General features: G+C 37.0%; 1 protein-coding gene across 8 annotated transcripts in view; it reads right to left on the reverse strand.

Moving 5' to 3' along the window:
- NCOA1 (nuclear receptor coactivator 1) overlaps window positions 1-25,905 on the reverse strand; it is a 260,501-nt gene that overhangs the window by 188,548 nt on the left and 46,048 nt on the right. For 5 of the 8 annotated variants that reach the window (XM_073791698.1, XM_019943146.3, XM_073791695.1 and 2 more), the window contains exon 2: window positions 7,718-7,844. The exons of 1 other annotated variant lie outside the window; for it this stretch is intronic. The gene's annotated coding sequence lies outside the window, so the exon portion shown is untranslated. Of the gene's footprint in view, window positions 1-7,708; window positions 7,873-25,905 lie in introns of those variants that run through there. 2 more of the 8 variants (XM_073791694.1, XM_073791696.1) reach the window with 2 other exon arrangements.

The following is a 25,905-nucleotide window of genomic DNA, read 5'->3' on the forward strand; positions in this document are numbered from 1 at the left end:
GAGAGACTACTATAAGCAAGTGCCTTACAGAGAACACAAAGATACTCATTAAACCACCACAGCACATTATCATCAGTTTTTCCCCCACGTCCCAGGCCTCGGGCTTCTTAAAGTAACTACGCCATATTCGCCTCTCCCCATTTAAAAAATTAATTAAAGAAATAAGAACAATTTTTAAAACAAAACTGTGAAGTAGCTTTCTCTTAAACCAAAAGGCATATTTACTAGATATATGTTATGTGCTGGACAGTGTGCTAAGTGCTTCCCCTGATTTTATCTCAGGAACCCATGTAAAGTCAAATGAGAAGTAATTGTATGACAGGTGTGGGGGTGTCGGGGGAAGAAGATCAAAGAGTCACAGAGAAATTCAGCAAATAGGACCAATGGAATCAACAAGTAACTCAAAGTCAAACGGACCAGGAATAGGCTGCTTGCAGATCGGGAGATAAATCTAATTTTGAAAAAAAAAACTAGAAGCTGTTACTATACACTTTATTCTACTTTTTTTAATTGAAGTATAATTGATTTACAATGTTGTGTTAGTTTCAGGGGTACAGCAAAGTGATTCAGAGATATATATATATATATATAAAATATGTATTCTGAATATAAAATACATATATTTTATATACAATAGTGTGTATCTGTTAATCCCAAACTCCTAATTTATCCCCCACCCCACTTTTCCCCTTTGGTAACCGTAAGATTGTTTTCTATGTCTGTGAGTCTATTTCTGTTTTGTAAATAAGTTCATTTGTATCGTTTTTTTTTTTTAGATTCCACATATAAGTGATATCATATTTGCCTTTGTCTGACTTACTTCACTTAGTGTGATAATCTCTAGATGCATCCCTGTTGCTGCAAATGGCATTATTTCATTCTTTTTTTATGGCTGAGTGGTAGTCCAATGTATATATATGTACCACACCTTCTTTATCCATTCCTCTCTAGATAGAAATGTAGGTTGCTTCCATGTCTTGGCAACTTTAAATAGCGATACACTTTATTCTTTGGCTTCTAGCTTCATACTAAGTCAATTCTTAGTTTCTTGGTGAGTACCTTGTATTTATAAAGGAGTAAATTTGACTGGACTCTGGATTCACTAAATATTAAGACAACTTCCAAAATCAAAATTACAAATGAAAACTGGTATTTAAAAGTTTAAATTCTAGCCAGTACACTAAAACAAACAAAAGAAATAAAGGGTACAAGGATTAGAGTGAAGGGGTTAAAAATAAAGCTTATAAGGAGATATAAAAACCACAGAAGCGGGCTTCCCTGGTGGCTCAGTGGTTGAGAGTCCGCCTGCCGATGCAGGGGACACGGGTTCGTGCCCTGGTCCGGGAAGACCCCACATGCCGCAGAGCGGCTGGGCCCGTGAGCCATGGCCGCTGGGCCTGCGTGTCCGGAGCCTGTGCTCCACAACGGGAGAGGCCACAGCAGTGAGAGGCCCGCTTACCGCAAAAACAAACAAACAAACAGAGAAGCACAGACTCTAGGGCTAGAATGTCTGGATTCAAATCCCAGCTCTGCCACATACCAGCTACACAACGTTGGGCAAGTTAATGTCTATTTCACTGGAGCTCTTCCTTACAAGGACCTAATGGGTTAATACGCATAGGTGCTTAAAATAGAGCCTGGTAAACAGTAAGCACTATATAGTACAACTGTCATTTGTGTACAATATGGTTTTATATATATATATCCCAAAAGACTCAAGAAATTATTAGAAATAAAAATTCGGCAGGTTGCTAAATACACATAGTTCAATTGTATTCTTATAAGCCAAGAAAGAGAACATGTAAATTTCTGGACCTTTTTCTTATGGAAATTTTCAAAAAAGCTTAGAGAATAATATCAAGAATTACACCACCACCACCCCACCCTCCAACACCACAAGTGCCTAGCTTAAACAAAGATCAACTCATGGCCAAGCTTGATTCATCCCCAGCCACAGCCTTCCCTCTATTCCTGATAATAAAGCAGATCCCAGACAAATCCTTGCATCCATCAACATTTCACTATGTATCTCTAAAAGATGACTCTTCTTCAATATAACTACATGCTGTTATCTATCACACCTAAAAATTAACAATAATTTCTTAATATAAAATATCCAGTGTTCAAATTTCCCTGATTATTTTATAAATATTTATTTATTAAAATCTGGACCCAAATAAAGTCCAAACATTGCTATTAATTTCAGTTTTCTTCCTTCTTTTCTCTTGTTTTGTTCCTCACAATTTATTTGTTTAAAAAAAAACCAAGTTGTGTGTCCCAAAGACTTCCCCATAGTCTAGATTCTGCTGACTGCATCTCCATGGTATCATTTCCCTTGTTTCCCTGTCTTCTATGTTTCCTGTAAATTGGTAATTGGAGCTACAGGCTTGATCAGATTTAGATTCAAATTCAATTTTTTTGGCAACGATACTTCACAGAAAGGATCGTAAACTTTCATTAAGAGAAACCTAATGTCCGACTGTCCCTCCTCCTGTGATGTTAGCAGCCACTGATGATCTTTGCTTACGTCCTGGAATTCATTATGAAATGGTAATGTTCTATTTATCACCCCTTAACTGTAAATAGAATACTACTAACTAGAATACACCTGAGAAAAGAAACTTCCTCTCCTCAACTACTGGTCACATTCAGGTATAGTTGGTTTCTTAGCATACTCCAAAGAAAATGAATGAGTTCTTTAAAGTATCATCATGAACTCATCAGTTTAAACATATTGGATGTGATTGATTATATATTGTAGTTATACTTACTAATGCTCAAATTGTCTCATCTTTGGCCAGACAGAGCCCATTCAATTAAGCACCTTCGTTGTTTTGCCACCCCCTATGATAGCTTCCTTGCAAGATGTTCAAGGCCCCAGCTCTGGAACCAGCTTTAACCATAAGCTGCTTTCCATTTCAACTAGCTCCTTTCTTATTCTTTATTTCTACTAAACTAAAAATGCCTAATTCTTAATTATAAATCAACTGTGTTATATTGAATACATTCTGGATATTATGATTGAACATGGACCCAGAAATTATAGAAATATTTCCTTCTCAAGTCTACTTTCAGCATTCCATTCAAGGTCCAAAAAAGAGCATATCCCACTCAAAACTCGATGTTAAATGCTTCAATTTGAGAGACTGGAGCAACAAGATTCCTAATATATTCTCTGCCGGCATTTTGGCTCTGGAAAGTATTTCTTCATGTTCTATTTCAAAATTTAGATGTGGTTTTTAAACATGTACAATAAAAATTCACTGGTTGTTTTTTCTTTGATAACCCAATAAAATCATCAAGTGTGGGGAAATGGTCGAACTCTTAGATAAGAATTATTTTGCATCATAATTCAGACTTTTATAAAATTCTTATACCTCATCCTTAACATTGAAACTCATGATACTGTGAATATGAAGTTATAAGTTCTGACTATTTGAAAAAGTAGATGTAAGTTTATGCCTCCTTGAAATCATAGAAATGGCATTATCAGTAGTAAAGAAACATTCTTCTTATTTTACTAAAAAGCAAATTAACAAACATGTAAAGCCCTGTCACCCTACACAGCTAGCATACATCGCTGTGGAAAAGCAGGATCCTATATTTGCTGACCATTTCTTCCCAAAATCCTAAAAAGACACGGTGTTAGTGGCCAAAAATTGCTTACATTCACAATTTTTACTGGTTTTTTTCAACATTAAATCACAACCAGAAATCACGTTACTAAATGCCAAACTTTTTCCTCTGGAAAAAAGCAGGATATAAATTTATATCTTGGTGCAATTTCTTTTATTCACAGACCAAGTGCACCCTCTCCTACAGCTAAAGTTGTTGGGTTTTGATCAGAGGAGCCAATGCAACTTTTCCAGACAACAATGGCTTTAAAAAACTAACCAACCACCACCACCACCAACAACAACAATAAAACAAAATATCAACAAAAAAACTCTTCTGTTAGTGTGGATTTCTCAGTGATTAAACAGTAACACATCTCTATGAAGTGCTGGTATGTCCTCAGCACATCAGTGCTTTCATCCAACTGAAAAACAAAAAATTCTGCTAGCATGCACATGACAGTAATTGCTTTTCCAGATGGTATGCCTTTGATAAGGGATTTTTGCCAAAAGCTCATTTTACTTTCTCTCCAAGCATAATATTTGTCGTTAAGTTTGAAACTGGTTTGACAAGCTTCTCAGTAGTAGTGTGAGTTGACCTGTTTTTTGCTAGAAGAAGGATAACTGTGAATGATACTTCAGTAGTGTGGTCTTCTCTATCTTTAGCAATAATGTGCATTAATCTAACACTGAAAAGCATCATTTTATATAATTTTATACACTTTTTTCATTTTTCATCAAAAGTCTAAAAAGTAACTATTAAAGAAAAGGAAACTAAGACAAATATTAATTCAATTCCTCAGGGTAGCATGAAAGTAGAAGAGCCAAAGCTTGTGCTCTTTCCATCACACCATAGAGAAAATCATGGTGGCAAGGGAATACCTATTCCCTCAATTATACCTTGTTGAAATGTTTTCAAATGTTTTTGTGAGTCCAAACAAAATATTTTTAAAAGGTACTGTTTTAACTTAATGTAAACTATAATCCAAGACATCACCTTACAAATGTTCTAGGGCTGTAACTCGTACTAATTTTGTTTTGTTTTAATCCCCCTTCCCAAAAAAACAAAATCCCACTATCTCAAAATCTTAAAATCCTCTCAAAAAAATTTTAAGAAAATATTGTCAAAAAAAAAAAAAGAGGGCTTCCCTGGTGGCGCAGTGGTTGAGAGTCCGCCTGCCGATGCAGGGGACGCGGGTTCGTGCCCCGGTCCGGGAAGATCCCACGTGCCGCGAAGCGGCTGGGCCCGTGAGCCATGGCCGCCGAGGCTGCGTGTCTGGAGCCTGTGCTCCACAATGGGAGAGGCCACAACAGTGAGAGGCCCGCGTACAGCAAAAAAAAAAAAAGAAGGAAAGAAAATATTGTCAAAATGTATTATATAAAACTTCTGAGCACAAGTTTGTGAAATTTTTACTTCATTTTTGAAAGGGAAAATGACAAATATTAGTTTGCAAATGCGCAGGGCAATATAAGAAATTGATGAATAGAAATCCCTAATTTAAGGATTTAAGCAACCTAATTTGGTTATATGGCACTTTCACAAGTAGAACCATAGATGGGTGACAACCACACCCAATTAGTCACCAAATTCAATTGATCAGAATTTCCTACTCTCTTTTTGTTGACATCTGAATACAGAACTTAACTATATTACTTAGAAAGGAATACTAAACTATGATTTTTATGTGCTCATTTCATAATTGCTTTTTTTTCTTTTTAATTATTTTATTTTTGGCTGCACTGGGTCTTCATTGCTGCGCATGAGCTTTCTCTACTTGCGGCAAGCGGGGGCTACTCTTTGTGGTGCGTGGGCTTCTCATTGCAGTGGCTCCTCTTGTTGCGGAGCACGGGCTCTAGGTGCGCGGACTTCAGTAGTTGTGGTGCAAGGGCTTAGCTGCTCTGCGGCATGTGGGATCTTCCTGCACCAGGGCTCAAACCCGTGTCCCCTGCATTGGCAGACAGATTCTTAACCACTGTGCTACCAGGGAAGTCCTCAAAATTGCTTTTAAATGGTTTTCAGATGAGAGTATTTAGCCTCCCTAGACCCAGAGTAAACATTCTGAGTGAAAGATGTCTTCAACTTCATTCATAATGAAGTTATAGAATAATTTATATCCTTCCACATATTTAGACTTATTCTTCGCAAAGCCTGAACATTCAACTAATGTTGTTAAATGAAAGTAAGCAGGAAAGCTAGCTTTAAAAAATAAGGGAGGGGCTTCCCTAGTGGTCTAGTGGCTAAGAATCCGTCTTGCACTGCAGGGGATGCCAGGGAACTAAGATCCCACATGCCATGGGGCAACTAAGCCTGCATGCCACAACTAGAGAGCCCGTGTGCCGCAACTACAGAGCCCACGAGCTCTGGAGCCCACGCACCACAACTAAGAGCCTGCACGCTGCAACAAAAGATCCCGCGTGCCGCAACTAAGACCTGACACAGCCAAAAAATAAAGTACATCCAAATTTTTTAAAAAGGAAAATGATTCTGGTAATAAGTCAAATTATATATTTAATATCATTACCATTTGATTCAAACTGACACCAAAAAATTTTTGAAAAGTACAATATACCTGCTAGCTGCCAGAGAAGTCTTAAAACTTCTCATCAAAACAACCTCTTTTTCATCTGCTATTTGACTCAAGGTAACTTTTCTTTGGCAAAAACTGCTCAATTATACCACCGCCTTCTAGAAAGTAATCCATTTATTTTAACTGAAGCAGTCTTAGGTTTTTCAATATGGATTCTTATATTTTAGAATTTACTGTTTTACATATTCTTCTTCCGAAACAGAATAAAATGAAATTTAAAATCCAAGTAATAAGTGATACATTTTTCTCAGATTTTCATCTTCTCTATAATCTAGCAAAATTAATTTACAAACCTCTATAATGTATACAGAGAACCAACCAACTCTGACTGTCCCTAAAAATAATTATCTTTCCATACTTTCTGCCTATTTGGAAAAATACAATTAACACGAAATTATTTTGTTTTTAAATAACAAACTAACTGTACCCTCTTTGAAATTTATATGTATTTTAGAAAAATAGAGACCACTATGTTTTCTGTTGATACTATGTTTCCTTTGATTGTTTTCAATTGTCTTATGTAGTCTTTAAAGTGGACAGCCACCCAATGATTTGGAAGTATCATTTGACTCTTTAATTACACGTCTGGTTTTTCTGATCTAAGTGAAACTAACCAGTCAGATCCCCAAGGTCCTATAGAAACAGTCTACAGGGAGTATAAGTGACATTTCTTGGTGAATAGAAAACTCTTAACAGTAAGTTTAGGAAAACAGGAAAGAGAGGTTTCCAGATCAAACTAAAGGACAATCACTAAGATCTCTTGTATCATGTAAGCACAGTTGGTTAGAGTGCTGAATTCAATTGCTCATCTCAGAGGGTCATGACATAAATAAAATAATTATTAAATTGACATTTATTTATTCCAGTTCTTCTATACTGTTAATCTGCACTCAGTGTATTTCTTTATTTTTAATGAACATTTTGATATATTTTCTTACATTTGTGTTTCTTCTTTTTTTTTAATAAATTTATTTACTTTATTTAGTTTTGGCTGCTTTGGTTCTTGCTGTGCACAGCTTTCTCTAGTTGTGGCGCGCGGGCTTCTCATTGCAGTGGCTTCTCTTGTTGCGGAGCATGGGCTCTAGGCACGTGGGCTTCAGTAGCTGTGGCACGCGGGCTCATAGCTGTGGCTGGCGGGCTCTAAAATGCAGGCTCAGTAGTTGTGGCTCACGGGCTTAGTTGCTCTGCGGCATGTGGGATCTTCCTGGACCAGGGCTCGAACCCATGTCCCCTGCACTGGCAGGTGGATTCTTAACCACTGTGCCACCAGGGAAGTCCATTCTATTTCTTATAATTGACATGCTTTCCTAATTATAAGGATGACCTCCCTTTAAAATCTGAATCTCTTCTCAGATTTGGAGGAACGTGTGTGTCGGGGGGGGGGTGGCCTCTTCCCCAAAAGCTAACCATTCTAACATAAAAACTTTTAAACTTATGAAATCTATATAGATAGAAATCAGCATTATAAAATGACTGCCAAGGAGTCAAATTAAAGTAAAACTGTACCTCGAATACCTTAGAATAAGTAGAAGTTCTAAATGTCGGTGTCTTCATTTGGAAGCAAAAATTCTTACTGCCTGATCTTGCCTGATGGTCCTTGATTTTTATCATCAGAGTCGGTTCCAGTTACATCTCATTAGATCTAAAGTAGGAGAAAAGAGACATTTGTTCTACTGAAAACATTAGATTTTAGATACTGTGACACATCATTGTTTCCCTATAAGCATACAAAGATTCTTATAACAGATGCTTTCGTTGTTCAAGAAATTCTAATTCCCATTCTTGTCCCTACCACAGATTTTAAAAACTGAAATTAAAGAATAAAGGTTAAGTAAGTAAACAAATATAAAGTTGATAAGCAGTAATTAGTTACTAGCTTTAAAAAGGTTCTGATCCCCAAAGGAGGTATGCAGTAAATTGAGCTTTGCATTGGTAATTCAAGGAGGCAAGAGACCTAAGCTACTGACTCACTCATCAGAGTTGCTGAAGTCACCCCAGCAGCAGTGGCCTCAGTACCCAGTTTCAGGTAAAATGGAACAGCAGGAGGAAACAGGATTTCCAGCAGAAGATACCTCTATGATAAAGAAGCACCCAATATGATGGCTATCATTCATTCCTGGGTCCTTGGCAGTAGGACGTGACAAATTGTGGACTTTCCTAAATTAATGGTAGTACTGTATCTTCCCATTCTACCTCAGAGCTAACTCCAAACAGTGGGACTGTGCAGACATCAGAGAATGCTTAAGAAATGTGAGCCCCACTGGCTTTCGTTATTTAAAGCCTAACTGCTTTAGGTTATACCACCCAGAGTTAAGTTTTCCACTAATATTCCCTTTAGATTACAAAGACACAGTGGATCAGGCTCCAGAGACGATCATTACACCACAGGTCAATTCAGGAATCTTGCTAGTTACTTCTACCTGTGGCTCCCATCCCTGTCACCCTTGGGCTTTATTCAAAACATAAACCATTGTGACTACCTTTTCTCTTGTCTTCATGCCCACAGTGTTCTCTTTGCTGTCTCAGTCACTGCATGTGTTCCCCAACTGCCGCCCTTCCTTCCAACCTTTTCCACAGGGACCTCTGGAAACCCCTTTTACATAGTAAAACAAAAGACCTCTACATCCTCAAGCTTATCACTGAACACTACTTTCAACCACTGGGCTAAATCTGGCTCTTGAAAAGAACCCTCTAGAGTGAAGACTAAGGCCATAGGAATCAACCTTGTCCACAGTAACATTTCCAGACCCTACCTCACAAGCAGTCCCACCCTTTCCCTCATGGTCATGCCATCTGGCTGTCCTACCCTCTTCTTGACTTTGTCGTTCAATATTCCGCTCTATCTTTTCTAACCGGGGTCCAGTCTCAATCCCTTAGATGCACTCTACCTACACTCATCTTTCCAGTTCTGTGTTATCACCAATCTCAAAATCTTGGTTGTCACCCAAGCTATCAGTCCACCAAGTACGTTATTTTCTTTCTTCCACTTCTCCACTCTCAAATTCCTAATCCTGGGTCAATTCAATCACCTGCTAGAGAAAAAACACACAACCACGTGGACTGATCCTGCTATAATATTAAGGTCTTCAAATTTAGTTAGACACTGAACGCTATCTATGTCATTAATCAGATCCTTCTCCCGTAACGCACACTGCCTTTGTTCCCAAGTGTGCAACTCTCCCTCTTCCAGCCCCACCTGGGGTAGAATAGGAAAGGAGTTTTATGTTTTCCTTAACCACTTATATTGTAAAAATACTATGTCTTTCATCTACTTTTAACATTTTCTCAGTCTATCGCTGGCTTTCAATACAAAAGTTTTTCTTTTCACGTGGCCAGATTTATCCATCAGTGCATTTTTCACTTCTTTTATTATTTCTTTGCTTAGGAATTTCTTGATAACAGATAAATACTCTGATTTTCACTTTTCTGTGGGCTAAATTATTTGAATACTTCATTCCAAATGATGTATGGAAAGAGATTTAACTCTGAACTGACCTGTATTCCAAATTGCCAGTTTTCCTAACAACATTAAGTAATTAAGTAAACCACCCCTTGATTTATAAATTTCTTCTTATACATTTCATTTGTCTACAACAAGGTTGATTTCTGGGCTATAACCTATTTACGTAATGTAATTATTGTTTCTTTATATGTTTTAATTTGTAATAAGAATATTCTTTGGTATTCTCATCTCCTGTTCTTCCTGACAATAGTTAGATACATTTTATCAGTTTCCAAGGATATGCCCAGTAGTTTCATGAGTAAGAAATTGTTCCCCAGTCCACTCTCAGCACTCTGTGTTTCTGTTATAGTTGCTGCCTAAACACAATGCTCCTTTCTGCTTTGAGGGATCACCCACATTGGGTCTAGACCCCAAACCTTTCTAATCATGCTAGAAAACCAGCCTTTCTATATATTTATTCATCTAGAGCCAGATTCATAAAACCTTGATCTTTGCAATTCTCCATGCTTTGTATTTACCTTTTCATCTGTAAAATCTGATTTACGTAAAATAAAGGTATCTCACACACAATTTTTATTTCATAGGCCAACATATTTTATCAGCTCTAAAGTATTTTTCAAATCTTCCTGTTATCTTTTAAGATTCACATAATGTTCATTAACTTTAACTTTTCTTAATATATACTACATTCACATGAATCAAAAATCAAAATGATGTAAAAAGGAACATAACATGTTTGAGAAGTCTCATTTGTATATCATCCACTTGCAGCTCACATTGTCCTTGCTTACTACAGGTCACCACTTTTATTAGTTTCTTGTATGTATATCCTTCTAGTAATTCTTTATGCAAATACACTTAACTGCAAATATAATCTTATTCTTCCTGCCTTCTTACACAAAATATTCAGTTTTGCACCTTATTTTTTTTCACTCATTATATCCTGCAGATTTACCATGTTAGGATATGTTTTATCACTGTTTTTTAAAACTCCATGATATTTCATTGTGTGAATATATACTAGCTTGTGTAACCAAGCCCACAGTTCTAAGAAATTAGATTCTACAAATTTCAGTCTTATTTCTGAAAATAATTTAGTTCAAGAGCAATAACTGTACACAGGAAACTATGTGGTATGATTTCACAAATTTTATTATATTAATAAATGTAAGTTCTCTTGTATATTTCTTTATCTCAAGTTTACTTTATGATCCTACCTAAAATCTATCAACCATAACAGCCATAAACTTTGAAGGCAGAAGGACAGTTCTCAGGTTGAGAGGTCTCGAATTCTGAAAGCTGCTCAACCTTAATGAAGGTTTCAACGGGTCTGCAAAAATGAAACACAGCTGTACAAGAAGCAAAGCAGTTGTACAATTCAAGAAATGTTCTATTCTACTTAGTGGGATCAGGAAAAGCTTCATGGAGGAAGTAGTCCCTTGGGTTCAATCCTAAATGACAAAGTGCTCAAGAGGCAAATGAAGGCAAGAGAAAACATTCAAGAGGGATCCGAATAAGCAGCAGTTTGAAATAGCAAACCCTGTCAAGAACTCTAAGTAGTTCCACTTCCACCTAGAATGCAGAAAGCCAGAAAAGAATGTTTTCCCACCCTAGTGAGAAAAAGCCAGATTTATAAAATCAAAACTTCTCTTGAATCTAATAAAGAATTGAAGTCAGAAGGCAACCAAGTAATTTAAATACCAAAGAGGGACAAATTCCTCCAGGGAGAGGCTGTACACACAAACTGTTTTACCTTTGGCAGGTCATCAGAAGAAGTGGCCTCCATACACGTATGTAAGAAAAAAAAATCAGTTAAGATTTTAACAAATTCTTTAAGACCAAGTATGAACTACTATGTCAGTTAGGAATGGTTGAGAACCCCAGACACAAGGAGAGTTTACACTCAGTTGCAAGTTCTTCTACATGCCTCAACCAGATTCTCACAAGAAAGGTTAGAGGTAGGACAGGAAACCAGAGAAAGCCTTTCATCACTGAAGCAAGTGTGTACAAGGTGATGAGTACAGGCCTGAAGCTCTGCCTGCTTCCCCAACCCGTCCCCAACACAGAGCAAAAGCCTAGAGCCACTGGGGGAAGGACAGAAAACCCTCTCACCCCAGGGTCCAGGCAAAAGTCCACTGCTTCAGAGGAGAACAGAAGCAAAATGCCTCTCCCAGATGGGGAGAAAACACTCCTAAGCTCCCAGACACAGGCAAAGAAAGACACATTGATGCTATGAGAAAGTAGAGGCAAAAAAACCCCCTCTGCCACTGTAGGGGAGGGGGAGAGGAAAAAGTCTTGGGCAAAGGATCCTGCACCAATACCAACAGAGATGTACTACTACAAGGGAGGGAAAGGATATTTCTGCCCAAGACCAACCACAAATGTATGAGTGTTTGACCACCACAGGGAAGAGAAAGCAGGAAAGCTAAGAAAGTCCTACCACTGATACCCAGGAATGTAGGGCCTGACCAGGATTGAGTCTGCACCAGAACAAAACAGAACTTTGCCCTGTCCCACAAGCATAGCACTGGGTAACAAGCAACAATAATCTATCACTGGGAGAAAAACAGTAACATGAAATCCCTCTGCAAACAGATGTGCAAAGACTGTTGAAAGATGAGGGTGATACAGGATCACAGAAGAATCCTGTAGTACCACATGCCACACTCTAAACACAAGGCAACAGCAGCCAAATGGAGAAATGTGAAGCCTGTGGTACACTGAAGGTAATGATGGCCACAAAATCCAAACCCACCTCACTTCAAGATTAGATCGACTCAACCTCTGACAAACACAGCCTGAGAGAAGAGGATCACTTCAGTCTCTCCTATTCTTCTGTACATGATGATGAGCATTAAATCACAAACTATGAAGCATCCACAAAAGCAAGAAGAAATAACCCTTTGTCAAGAGATAAAGTAATCAACAGAATCAGGACTGATTCATTAACTGAAATTATCAAACATTCTAAAATAACTGTTAGATGATCTAGTAGACAAGATGGATAACATGCATAAAAAGATGGAAATTTTCAGCAGTGACATGGAAACTTTAAACAAGTAAGATAGAAAAGCTAGAAACAACAAAAGAAATTTTGTTTACATTAGAGAAGAAAAATTTCTTTGGCAGCCTCAACAGCAGCCTGGACACAGATTAGGAAAGACTCAGTGGACTTAAAGACAGGACAATAGAAATAATACAAAATGAAACCACAGTTTTAAAAAAACGAAGGAAAAATACAGTTCAGGGCATCCAAGAGCTGTGGAACTATATCAAAATGTATAACAACCATTTAATTGGAGCCCCAGGAGAAGAAAACAAAAATAATAAGATACAAGAAATACATAAAAAGATAATGGCCAAGAATTTTCCCAAATGAATCTAAGACAACAAACTAGAGAGCAAAAAATCCCAGAGAACCCCAATCATGATAAATACCAAAACACGCACACACAAACAAACATACACGGGTATATCATACTCAAACTGTAGAAAAACAAAGATAAAAATCTCTAAGACAGAGAAAAAAGAAAGACTAGATACAAATAACAAAGATTAAAATTTCCTTACCTTCAGAAAATTATACAAGCCAAAGACAATATTGAATATAATACCTTTCAGGTACTGAAAGAAAAAAGAGCTGAACATAGAATTCTATAACCAGCAAAAATAGTTTTGAAAACTGAAGGAAGAAAGAAGGAATTTTTTGACAAATAAAATGAGAGAATTCACTGCCTGCAGACACCAGAAATGTTAAAAGAAGTTCTTTAGGCAGCAGTGAAAATTCCCAGGTGAAAATTTGGATCTACAAAAAAGAAATGAAGAGCATTAGAAAGAGAAGGTAAAAATAAAAGACTATTTTTTCATATTTTATTGATTTTAGAAGGTTAAACACGAACTAAAGCAAAAAATGATAATGTGTTAATAACATACATAGAAATAAAATTTATGACAACATAGTATAAAGATGGAAGATAGTTGTTGAACTATGCTGTATATAAGGTATTACATGACACATGAAGTAGTATATTATTTAAAGAAAAAATGTGATTTTAAAAAATGTGAAAAAAACTATTATAAGTTAAAGATATATCTTTTAAACCATAGAGTAGGGGCTTCCCTGGTGGCGCAGTGGTTAAGAATCCGCCTGCCAATGCAGGAGACACAGGTTTGAGCTCTGGTCCGGGAAGATCCCACATGCCGCGGAACAACTAAGCCCGTGTGCCACAACTACTGAGCCTGCACTCTAGAGCCTGCGAGCCATGACTACTGAGCCCGTGTGACACAACTACTGAAGCCCGCGTGCCTAGAGTCCATGCTCCCAACAAGAGAAGCCACCACAATGAGAAACCTGCACACCACAATGAAGAGTAGCCCCCGCTCACCACAACCAGAGAGAGATAAGCCCGTGTGCGGAAAAGAAGACCCAACGCAGCCAAAAAACAAAAATAAAATAAATAAAATAAAATAAATAAAATAAACCGTAGAGTAGGGGTTCTCAACCAGGAGCAATTTTGCCCCCTCAGGGACATGTAGCAAAGTCTAGAAACTTTTTTGGTCGTCACGGCTGGGGGTGGGGAAAGGGTGCTACTGTCATCTAGTAGATAGAGACCAGGGATGCTAAAAATCCTGCAATGGACACAGGTATCCCCTCCATGACCCAACAACAAAGAATTATCCAACCAAAAATACAAACAGTGCCAAGGTTAAGAAACCATGACCTAGAGCAACCGCAAAAATATGTGTGTATGTATAAACATACAGAATAAGCCAAGAGTTAGATAAAATGAAATTATGAAAAATGATTAATTCAATAGAAGGCAGAAAAAATAAACAAAAAAGATTCAAAAATAGAAAACAACTAGCAAGATAGTAGGTTTAAATCCAAACTGTCAATGATTATATTAAATAGAAATTATCTAAACACCCAATTAAAAGGTAGAGATTATCAGATCAAATTTTACAAACAAAATCCAATCGTATGCTATCCACTTACTTTATATACAAAGACACAGGTTAAAAGTAAAAGGAGGGAAAGGCAAGACAGCATGGCTGTATTAATATCTGAAAGAGCAGACCTCAGAATAAGGAATATCACCAGTGATAAAGAGGAATACTACTTAACGATAAAGGATCAATTCATGACAAAACTGTAAGGAGATTAGACAAATCCACAATTACAGTTGTAGACATTAATACTCCTCTGTTATTAATCAACAGAACAAGAAAACAGAAAATCACTAAGCTATAGAAAACCTGAAAATACTATCAACTGACTTGACCTAATTGGATATTTATAGACCATTTTACACAACAAGAACAGAAAATGCATTATTTTCAAGGGTACATGGAACACTCACCAAGAAAGACCATATTCTGGGCCATAAAACAAAGCTCAAAATATTTAAAAGAATTTAAGTTAAATAATGCATTTTCTCTGACCAAAACAGAATTAAGTTAGAATCAATAACTGAAAGATAGATTAAGAATTATCAAAGGTTGGAAATTAAACAACACAATTCTAAATAACCCAAAGATTAAAAAGAGAAATTAAAAAACACTTTTAATTGAATTAAACGTAAAGTGGAACATATCAAAATTTGTGGGATACCACTAAAGCAGTTTTTAGAAAAACTTACAGCATAAAACATAAACTGTTTATATTAGAAAACAAAAGTCTTGCATCAATAATCTAAGCCTCCACCTTAAGTAGAAAAAGAAGAGCAAATTAAACACAAAGGAATTAGAAGGAAGAAATGAAACTAAAAAAAGCAATAGAGAAAATTTATGAAACTGAAATGTAGTTCTTTGAGAATTTCAATAGCGCTGAATAAACTTCTGGCCAGAGAGAGAGAGAGAGAGAGAGAGAGAGAGAGAGAGAAGTCACAAATTAACTATACCAAGAATGAAAAGAGGACAGCACTAGAAATTTTACAGATATTAAAAGGATAATACGAGAATATTATGAGCTACTTTATGGCAATAAATTCTACAACTTTGATAAAATGTACCAAGTCCTTGGAAGTTTGAATACAAACTACCAAGTTCACTCAAGAAATTAAATAACAATAGCTCTTAATATATTAAGAAAATTTAATTCATCATTTAAAATCTTCCCATGAAGAAAGTTCCATGACAAATGGCTTCCTTGGTAAATTCTACCAACATCTAAGGAAGAAATCATAACAATAATATATAAATTTTCCAGAAATAAATGTAGAGAAAACACTTCACAATTCATCTTATGAGGACAGCATAACTCTGATATAAAAGTCAGACAAAAAAAAAACTGTAAGGAAAATAAATTACAGACCAATATCCTTTCATGAACATAGACACAAAATATCTTAACCAAATATTAGAAAAATGAATCTAGCAATATACAAAAAGGAATATATATCATGACCAAATAGCATTTATCCCAGGAATGCAATATTAGTTCATTATGAAAAAAGAAATCCATCAATATAATTCAACATATCAATAGACTAAAATATAAGCGATCATCTTCACAGATGCAAAAAAAATTCTGGAAAAACCCACAACCATTCACGATTCAAAACTCAGAAAACTAGGAACAGAAGGGAACGTCCTCAGCCTAAGACATGAATATACAACAAATCTAAAGCTAATATCATACATAATCATGAAAGACTAAATGCTTTCCCTCTAAAATCAGGAACAAGGCAAGAACATCTGCTCTCACCGCTCCTATTCAACAATGCACTGTACTGTCAGTACAATAATGCAAGAAAATGAAATAAAAGCCTAGAGATGAAAAAAAAAGGAAACAAAACTGTCTTTTGTCCACAAGTGACAGGACTGTCTATATAGAAAATCCCAAAGAATCTACTACTGAAACTAAATTTGCTTTGAATTTGGCAAAATTGAAGGATACAAAGTCAACATACAAAATTTAATTGTATTTCTATATGGCAGCAATTAATAATTAGAAATAAATTAACAAAACAGTAGCAATTACATTAGCATCAAAAAAGAAAGATACAGGATAAATATAGCAAAATAAATGGAAAATTCTGTGCTCAAAAATACAAAACACCAAGTGAGAAATCAAAGACCTCAATAAATGGAAGTATACTGTTTTCAAAGATCAGATTAATCAATGTTAATATATCAATTCTCCTCAAATTAGTGTATAGATTTAACATAAATCACAATTAAAATCCCACCAGACGGGACTTCCCTGGTGGCCCAGTGGATAAGAATCCGCCTGCCAATGCAGGGGACACAGGTTCGAGCCCTGGTCCGGGAAGACCCCACATGCTGCGGAACAACTAAGCCCGTGCACCACAACTACTGAGCCTGTGCTCTAGAGCCAGCGAGCCACAGCTACTGAAGCCCCTGCACCTAGAGCCCGTGCTCCGTAACAAGAGAAACCACCGCAATGAGAAGCCTGTGCACCACAAAAAAGCCACAACTAGAGAAAGCCCATGCAGCAACAAAGATACAACGCAGCCAAAAATAAATAAATAAAAAGAAAAAAATCCTACAAGGATTTTTTAAATAAAAACTGGTTAGTTGATTCTAAAATTTATATGGAAATGCACAGAACCTAGGATGCTAAAAATAATTCTAAAAAAAAAGAACGCTGGAAATTTTATACTACCTGATTTCAGTACTTTCCTTTTTTTTTTTTTTTAATGAAGATCTTTTTATTCTTGACCTGCAATTTTTTTTTCTGTTTTTGGCCGTGCCATGCTTTATGCGAGATCTTTGTTCCCCAACTAGGCATTGAATCCAGGCCCCCTGCAGTGGGAGCACAGAGTCTTAACCACTGGACTGCTACGGAAGTCCCTCAATACTTTCTATAGAGCTATAGTCATCAAGACATTATAATTCTGATATAAGGATAAACATACAGATCAATGGAACAGAAGAGACAGTCCAGAAATATATCTGTTATGGTCAATTGATTTGATTTTCAACAAAAGTACCATGGTAATTCAATGGAAAAAACTGTCTTTATAACAACTAGGGCTATAACAAATGACAATCCATACAGGGAAAAAAAAAGAACCTCAACGCACATCTCACATCTTATATAAAAATTAATAGACCTAGAGACTTCCCTGGTGGGCCAGTGGGTAAGACTTCGAGCTCCCAATGCAGTAGGCCCGGTTTGATCCCTGGTCGGGAAACTAGATCCCACATGCATGCCGCAACTAAGAGTCCGTATGCCACAACTAAAGATCCTGCATGCTGCAACTAAAAGATCCCACATGCCACAGCTAAGACCCGGCGCAGCCAAGATAAACAAATAAATAAATATTTTTTAAAAAATTAATAGACTTAAATATTTTAAAATACAAAACTATAAAATTTCTAAAGGAAAACACAGGAGAAAATTTTGGGGATGCTAGGTTAGCCCAGAGGTTGGCAAACTTTTTCTGTAAATGGTCAGACAGTAAATATTTTAGGCTTTATGGGCTATATCATCTCTGCTGCAAAGACTTAACTCTGTCCTGTAACATGAAAGCAGCTATAGAGAACATGGAAACAAACAGGCATAGCTATGTTCCAATAAAACTTTATTTTACAAAAACAAGCAGTGGGCTGAATCAGCTGTAGTTTGCCAACACCTGAGTTAGGCAGTTTTTAGATATGACACAAAAAGCATGGACCATAAAAGAAAAAATTGAGATATTGCACTTAGAATTTCAAACTTCTGTTCTTCCACAGACAGTGTTATGAAAATGTAAAGACAAGCCACAAACTTGGAGAAAATATCTGCAAGACAAATATCTGATAACTTGTTTCCGGAATATAAAAGAAATCTTCAGTACAATAATAAGAAAATAAACAGTCCACTAAAAACAATGGGCAAAGTATTTGGACAATGCAAAAATGACAACTCTAACAAGCAGCCTGCTGATATGGTACATGTGTTTAATCTTTCCTACTGGCCTTTAGGCTCCTGTCTGAATGGAACACCCAACATTCTGCCTTACACAAGAAGATAACCAACAAATAAAATAAAACTGTCAGAGCATTTTTTAAGCTAAGTTTTAGAGTAGTTAATACATGTACCTGGTATAAAAAGTAAATTGTACTAACAGGCTATGGTGAATAGAAAGTCCCCCCTAGTCATCCAGCTCCCTTCCCTTGATTCCTGTGTATTCATTCGTATTCTATACATTAAAAAGCATTTATATGTTTGGTTTTTGTTTTTTGTTTTTTTGCGGTACGCGGGCCTCTCACTGTTGTGGCCTCTCCCGTTGCGGAGCACAGGCTCCGGACGCGCAGGCTCAGCGGCCATGGCTCACGGGCCCAGCCGCTCCGTGGCAGGTGGAATCCTCCCAGACCGGGGCACGAACCCGTGTCCCCTGCATCGGCAGGCGGACTCTCAACCACTGCGCCACCAGGGAAGCCCCTATATGTATTTTTAATGAAAGTGATGGCATACTATACAGCTTCTCATCATGATTTTTTTTAACTTAATGTGTTTTAGAACTTACTTCATATCATTCCTTATAGAATTCCCTCCTGCTCTTTTTTTTTTAACAATTTCATGATATTCTATCATATGAATGCATCATGATTTGTTAAACCAGTTCCTCATTGACAGACTCATATGTTGTTTCCAGTATTTTTCCATTACTGACAATGCTCTAAAGAATATCTGTGTACTCATGAAGTGGAATTACTTTCTGAGTCAAACAGTATCTGAATTTTAAATTATGGTACCCTTCGCTAGAACTGTGCTCCACAAAGTTTATCAGGGCTTAAAAAATATATATGAACATGTGTCAGTAAGCCTTCCAGATCAGAGAAACTAAGATTTTCAGCTCTAAGTAATCCAAGATACTTGTTAAGCCAAGATAAATTTAGAGTGAGTGACAATGACAAGAGTGAGACTTAGCATGGTCCCTCATTACCCCCAATTTTTTCTACTAAATTAAGGTAATAATTTTTATTTAATATGTATAATCTAATTTCCAAGAGGACTTGAATTGGTTACAAGTTAAGACGCAAGGTAAAGAGGATTAATCACAATAAAACTTTGTAAATAAAATAAAAAATTAAGATACTGTGGTAGGGGCTTCCCTGGTGGCGCAGTGGTTGAGAGTCCGCCTGCCGATGCAGGGAACATGGGTTCGTGCCCCGGTCCGGGAAGATCCCACATGCTGCGGAGCTGCTGGGCCCCGTGAGCCATGGCCGCTGGGCCTGTGCGTCCGGAGCCTGTGCTCCGCAATGGGAGAGGCCACAGCAGTGAGAAGCTTGCATACCACAAAAAAAAAAAAAAAAAGATACTGTGGTAGGTAGTTGGTATGGCCACATAATAGCCTCCAAAGATGGCTGCCATCAAGTCCTTCCCTCTCTCTGTACACGTCACTCCACCCATGAGAATATGATGTTTGTACCCCAGTTCCTTGAGTCTTGGCTGGCCTTGTGACTTGCTTTGACCAACAGTGACCAAAAGTGACATTCTGAAGTTCCACAGACCAGGAGGACTGACAGTTTCCCCTTTCTTCCTCTTGGAAGCGAGACCATGTAAGAAATCTGAATACCCTGAAATTATCATGCTGGTGAGAGGCCACCTGGAGGCACGCCAAAGTGCCAGACATGTGAGTGAAGCCTCCTTCCAGCCCAGCTACCAGCTGAGTGAATGCACCCAGCTGATGCCACACAGAGCAGAAGAATCCCCTAGCCAAGCCCTGACCAAATTCCTGACCCACAGAACTGTAAAAATAATAAATCAATGCTGTTTTAAGCCACTAAGTTTGGGAGTGATTTGTTAAATGACAATAGGCAACTGAAACAGACACTATCAAATTCATAATATCAGCAAATTATAAACAATGAGTGTCAAATTTGGGTCCATGTTTCCAGAGTTGTAAGTTTTCATCTCTGATAAGAAGAAAACATGTAAATTTTGTATCTGAACTGTATGTACTTGAAAAAAGAACAATGAACCTAGTGGACTATAGTTTCAAACATAATTTTAGAAAATGCACATCATTGAAATGATGTTGCTTATAGATCTATTTATAGACAGACGGCATATCATTAAAGCAGAATCAGTACAGGCATTTTCATGTTGGGGGAGACTGAGGTGACATGATCTTGATACTTTTGTTCTCTGAAGACCTAATACAAGAAATTAGATGAATACATAATTAAAATATTCATTAAACTATCTTCTCATATCTGATACTTTAAGTGAGCTTTTGATAGACACTAAATAGCTGTCAGTTTGTGATTAAATCTTCTAATAAGAACATACAGAATACTCTCTAAGATAGGTTAAGGTTAGAGTCATACACATTAATAGCCCAAAAATCTACCTTTCCCCTAGAACAGCTCCCACTGAGATCACAAATATTCTTTAATACTATAACCCATGAAAATGCCTTAGTCTATAACTTATTTAACCTTAAACAGCATCTGCATAAATAACCATTCCCTTTCAGTCACTAAGAACAGCACACACTCAAAGCCTAGGGAGTTAAGTTCCACCTCCTTGAGGGAGAGAAGTGTCTGCATAAATTACCTGGAGCTCTTCTGTATGGGATAAATAAGCGAGGGACACTTACTTATTCAATCATTTAGGGTTATAATCCAATACTGTGTTATTTATTTTGTTATTCAAACTAATCCAGCTTTGATCATTTGATGGCTCTTTCAGGTTGCCTCCTGTATCCTTTTGCCAAGCCCCATCCTTTTGGCTTTTGAGTATTTTCTTACCTTCTAGCTCTACAAAATGTTCCAGGTTCATCTTGCATATTCCCTGTGCCAGTCCTAGAATCAATTATTTTCCAAGAAGCTTACTTTTTTAAATTGGAAAATGGTATCAAATCAAGATCTTGGTGCTAGGTGTGCATAATGCTACTGGGGTGTCATTGCTTCTAGGCCCTTTTAGTAGAGCTAGGAAATATATGTCTGTATACTTGGCCATATATACATACATATCTATAATTGTTTCTGTATCCATATCTATATTAACCTAAACGTGAACTCATCCTGATTTCTCTAACTCTAATCTAGTACCATGTGATTTGTTCTAGCCTTCCCCTTGCCATGGTTGTCTGTAACCTCACTCACCAAAAGTGAGAAACCTGGCTCCCACAATGCACCGTCCATTTACTTATTTAATACCAGTATACATGTACCATGGTTTCAAATTTGTTAGCCCCACTCTCCTGAATTTTTTTAATCATTATGTAAGTTTTAGGTGTATCTCCTGAATTTTGTCCTACTTTTTTAGCCATTCCTTCTAAAAGTCTTATTAGAAGAATCCTCATTTTAGATGTGTGTGTTCTAAGATCTTTCACCTAAATCTCTTCTCTGTACCTTCTACCAGGGTGATCTTTCATATCCATGATTTTAGTTACCTTCCAAATGCTGATACTTTCCAAATCAGTATCTCCAGCCCAGATGTCTCTCCTAAACTTCAAACCCATTTATCTAACTATCTACCGGATCTCAACTTAGGTGTCCCATAGGCACCTCCAACTGAACTCATCACCCCTCCTTAGTCTTCTCCTCCACGGTTCCTCTAATAAATGGCACCATCATCAACTACCTATTGCACAAGCCAGAGATTTAGGGATCATGTCTGTCTTCTTCCTTCTACATGTTCCTAATATCCAACCACCAAAGCCTACCATGAAAGCCTAAATCTTTCTCAAGTCCTTCTACTTCTCTCCATCCCATGACCCTACCATAGCCAGCCCAACATCACCTCTAACCTAGAAATATTTATTGTTAGAACAAATGAATAAATAAGACAACTCTCTAACTGATCTTACTACCTTCAATTTTACTGGCTCTAATTCGATATTTTCCACACCATAAACTGAGTGATCTATCTAAAAAACAAACCAGATCATATCACTTTTTCATGATTAAAATCTTTTAATAGTTCCCCACTTCTCTCAAAATAAAGCCCAACTGCTTCGATATTATTTTCAAGATTTTGTGTGATACTGTCCCTAGTTACCTCTCTGGTGTCATCTGTTCCTTTCACTCACTTTGTATTCTCTGCAATCAACTAATCTGAAATCTTCTCAATTTCTTTCTCCTGTCTTATCTCAGATGTTCCTTCTTCAGAAAGCCACCTCTGCCTCTCCCCCAAATCTGGGTTAAGTGCTCCTGCTCTATTCTGACATTCTATCATGTAGTCTATCCACTGGAGCATCCACTGCACTGCATTGTAACTATCCAGTTATTTCTTGTATTGGTTGCCAGGCTGTAGGCTCCATCAGGGCAAAAAAATCACATTACCTTGTTTTTCACTGCACCCTCAGCCTAGCTCCCTGCCTAATACATAGTAGGAACACAGTAAATGCTTAAAGTAAATACTTTTGAATTTCTATTTTTGTTATTTCTGTACCTTAGATGTAATGACTATATTACAGGTAATCAAAATGAAGTATCTTCTGTAGGTACAAAGTTTAATATCAATCTGTTAAATCAAGTTTACTAATTATCTTATTCTACAGAGTATCTCCTTGGACATTTTTTTTTTTCAGAAAAAGTACAAAGCTAGTGTAATTTCTGAAACCATGTCTGTCTTGAAATCTCTCTTTTGCCTTTTTATGTAAATGACAGTGTGGTAAGGTATAAAACTGAGGATAAATCCTTTTCCCTCACAACACTGTAGATACTGTAGTAGCTACCAAACTCTAAAACAGGAATCAATACTATTTGGTGATTAAATTTTCACTAGTCCTCAGTACAATCAAAAAAGATGACAGTGTTGTTGGTGGGAATGTAAAGTGGTGCAGCCACTAGGGAAAACAGTACGGAGGTTCCTCAAAACACTAAAAATAGAGTTGCCATATGATCCAACAATCCCACTCCTGGGCATATATCCGGACAACACTATAATTAGAAAAGATACATGCACCCCCTATGTTCATAGAAGCACTATCTACAAGCCAAGACGTGGAAACAACCTAAATGTCCATCGACAGATGAATGGATAAGTAAGATGTGGTATATACATAAAATGGAATACTACTCAGCCACAAAAAACAATGAAGTAATGCCATTATGGACAGACCTAGAGATTATCATACTAAGTGAAGTCAGTCAGACAAATACCATATGATATCACTTATATGTGAAATCTAAAATATGACACAAATGAACTTATATATGAAACAGAAACAGACTCACAGATATAGAGAACAAACTTGTGGTTGCCAAGAGGGAGGGGTTTTGGGGAGAAAAGAACTGGGAGTTCGAGATTAGCAGATGCAAACTATTATATATAGAATGGATAAACGACAAGGCCCTACTGTATAGCACAGGGAACTATATTCAATATCCTATAATAAACCATAATGGAAAAGAAAAAAAAAAGATGACAGTGTTGTTCAAAACAAAAACTACTCAATTGTTTATTTTATATTTTATACCCTTGTTTAGCTAAAAAAAAAAGTTTGATAATTTGTTAATCACTCAGATTTTCTATTAGCATTTTATTAGTCTATAAATTCCATAAAAGGTCTGGAATCCTCTCATCTAGTATTTTTCATGAAATAGAAGACTAGATTCCAACTTGATTATCTTCCCTTTGAAAATAATTTGATTTTCCTCCCCAAAAGCTTGGAGAATTTTCTCCTATTCTTGAACATCAGAAATGTGACTAGTATAATCACTCATCTTGTTTGCTATTTGGTGAGTTCTATAAAAAGTACAAGTCTTCAGTTTAGCAACATTTTCAGTATTTTCTTTGAGAATTTCTTGATCACATATACATCATCTCTGTTCTTTCCTACTAGAACACCCAATTTATGTATACCAGATCTCCCGGATCTATCTACCGTGCCTATTATCTCCAGCTCTATCTTTCCGTAATTCTGGTACATCATTTGAAGGAGTTTTCTAATTCACTAATGTGATTTTCCGGAGTATTCAATCTACTTTTCACTATTATGAATTATTTTAGTTCAATATTAATGATTTTGTTTTCCATAAACTTTTTCCTGTTCTCAGAATTCCCTTTGTTCACAACAATCAAATCTCAGTCTAAGAATTTGAATTTTTTACATCTCATGCAGTGCCATAACTATTTCTCAGAGAGCCATCTGCTATGAAAATTCAAATTATGTCCAGAATCAGAAACTGAGAAAGGCTCTCTCAAGAATTCTTTAGATCAGTGTTAAAACCTTTTTCCAAAAATGTCCCCCTATGTCAACCCTGGAAACCCAAAACCAGCTGAGTCCATAACCTCTTCTCCACCTGCTAAGAGTAGCCTCAGTAATAGCTTTAATCTAGTCAGTGGGTTGGCCCTCTGTGTCAGCTGAGATAAGGTTCAGTTGCTCATGAACAAATACATGTGGTTTATAGAAAAGAGAGGTTTATTTTTCTCTCACATAAGAGATCTGGAGGTAGGTCAGGATAGATTGGCAGCTGCAGCGTCACCAAGGAGCCCCACTCATTCTATCTTTTCACTCTGCCGGCCTTACCCCATGGCATCTATGCTCAAAGTCATCCATAGTCAAAAGATGATCGCTGCAACTCCAGAAATTTAATCTCTGTCCTAGGCAGAAGGAGGAAGGGACAAGAGCTCCTTCTGAGGCTTCCCAGTGAGTCTATCTCCTTTAAAGAGCTTTCCTAGAAGTGCTACCCAAGTTTTCTGTTTACAGCTATTGAGAGATAATGTTTTATAGTTGGACTTAGTGATCTTCCCACAATAGTGTAGATATGTTACTAAGAATGAAAGGGAGAATAGATACTGGTTTGACAAACAGCACTCTGGACTCCACCATTTTCCTCCCTCTCCTGAACAAGTTCTTGGATTGCCAATTGTTCCTCTTAATCATGACATTCAGAATTAAAGTCAAACAACAGTTGTTACATGTATTTTCACTAGGGTAGAATAATTAATTCTTCCTGTAGTCAGAATATAATGCTTCAATTAATGCATTTGAAGGCTTCCCAAATTTTCCCATCAGTCATATCAAACTTCTATCTAAAATGCACAGTTTTTTTTTACATCTTTATTGGAGTATAATTGCTTTACAATGGTGTGTTAGTTTCTGCTTTATAACAAAGTGAATCAGTTATACATATACATATGTTCCCATATCTCTTCCCTCTTGCATCTCCCTCCCTCCCACCCTCCCTATCCCACCCCTCTAGGTGGTCACAAAGCACCGAGCTGATCTCCCTGTGCTATGCGGTTGCTTCCTACTAGCTATCTATTTTACATTTGGTAGTGTATATATGTCCATGCCACTCTCTCACTTTGTCACAGCTTACCCTTCCC

This window comes from Tursiops truncatus, chromosome 14 (assembly GCF_011762595.2).
Source record: "Tursiops truncatus isolate mTurTru1 chromosome 14, mTurTru1.mat.Y, whole genome shotgun sequence".
NCBI classification, from domain to species: Eukaryota; Metazoa; Chordata; class Mammalia; order Artiodactyla; family Delphinidae; genus Tursiops; species Tursiops truncatus.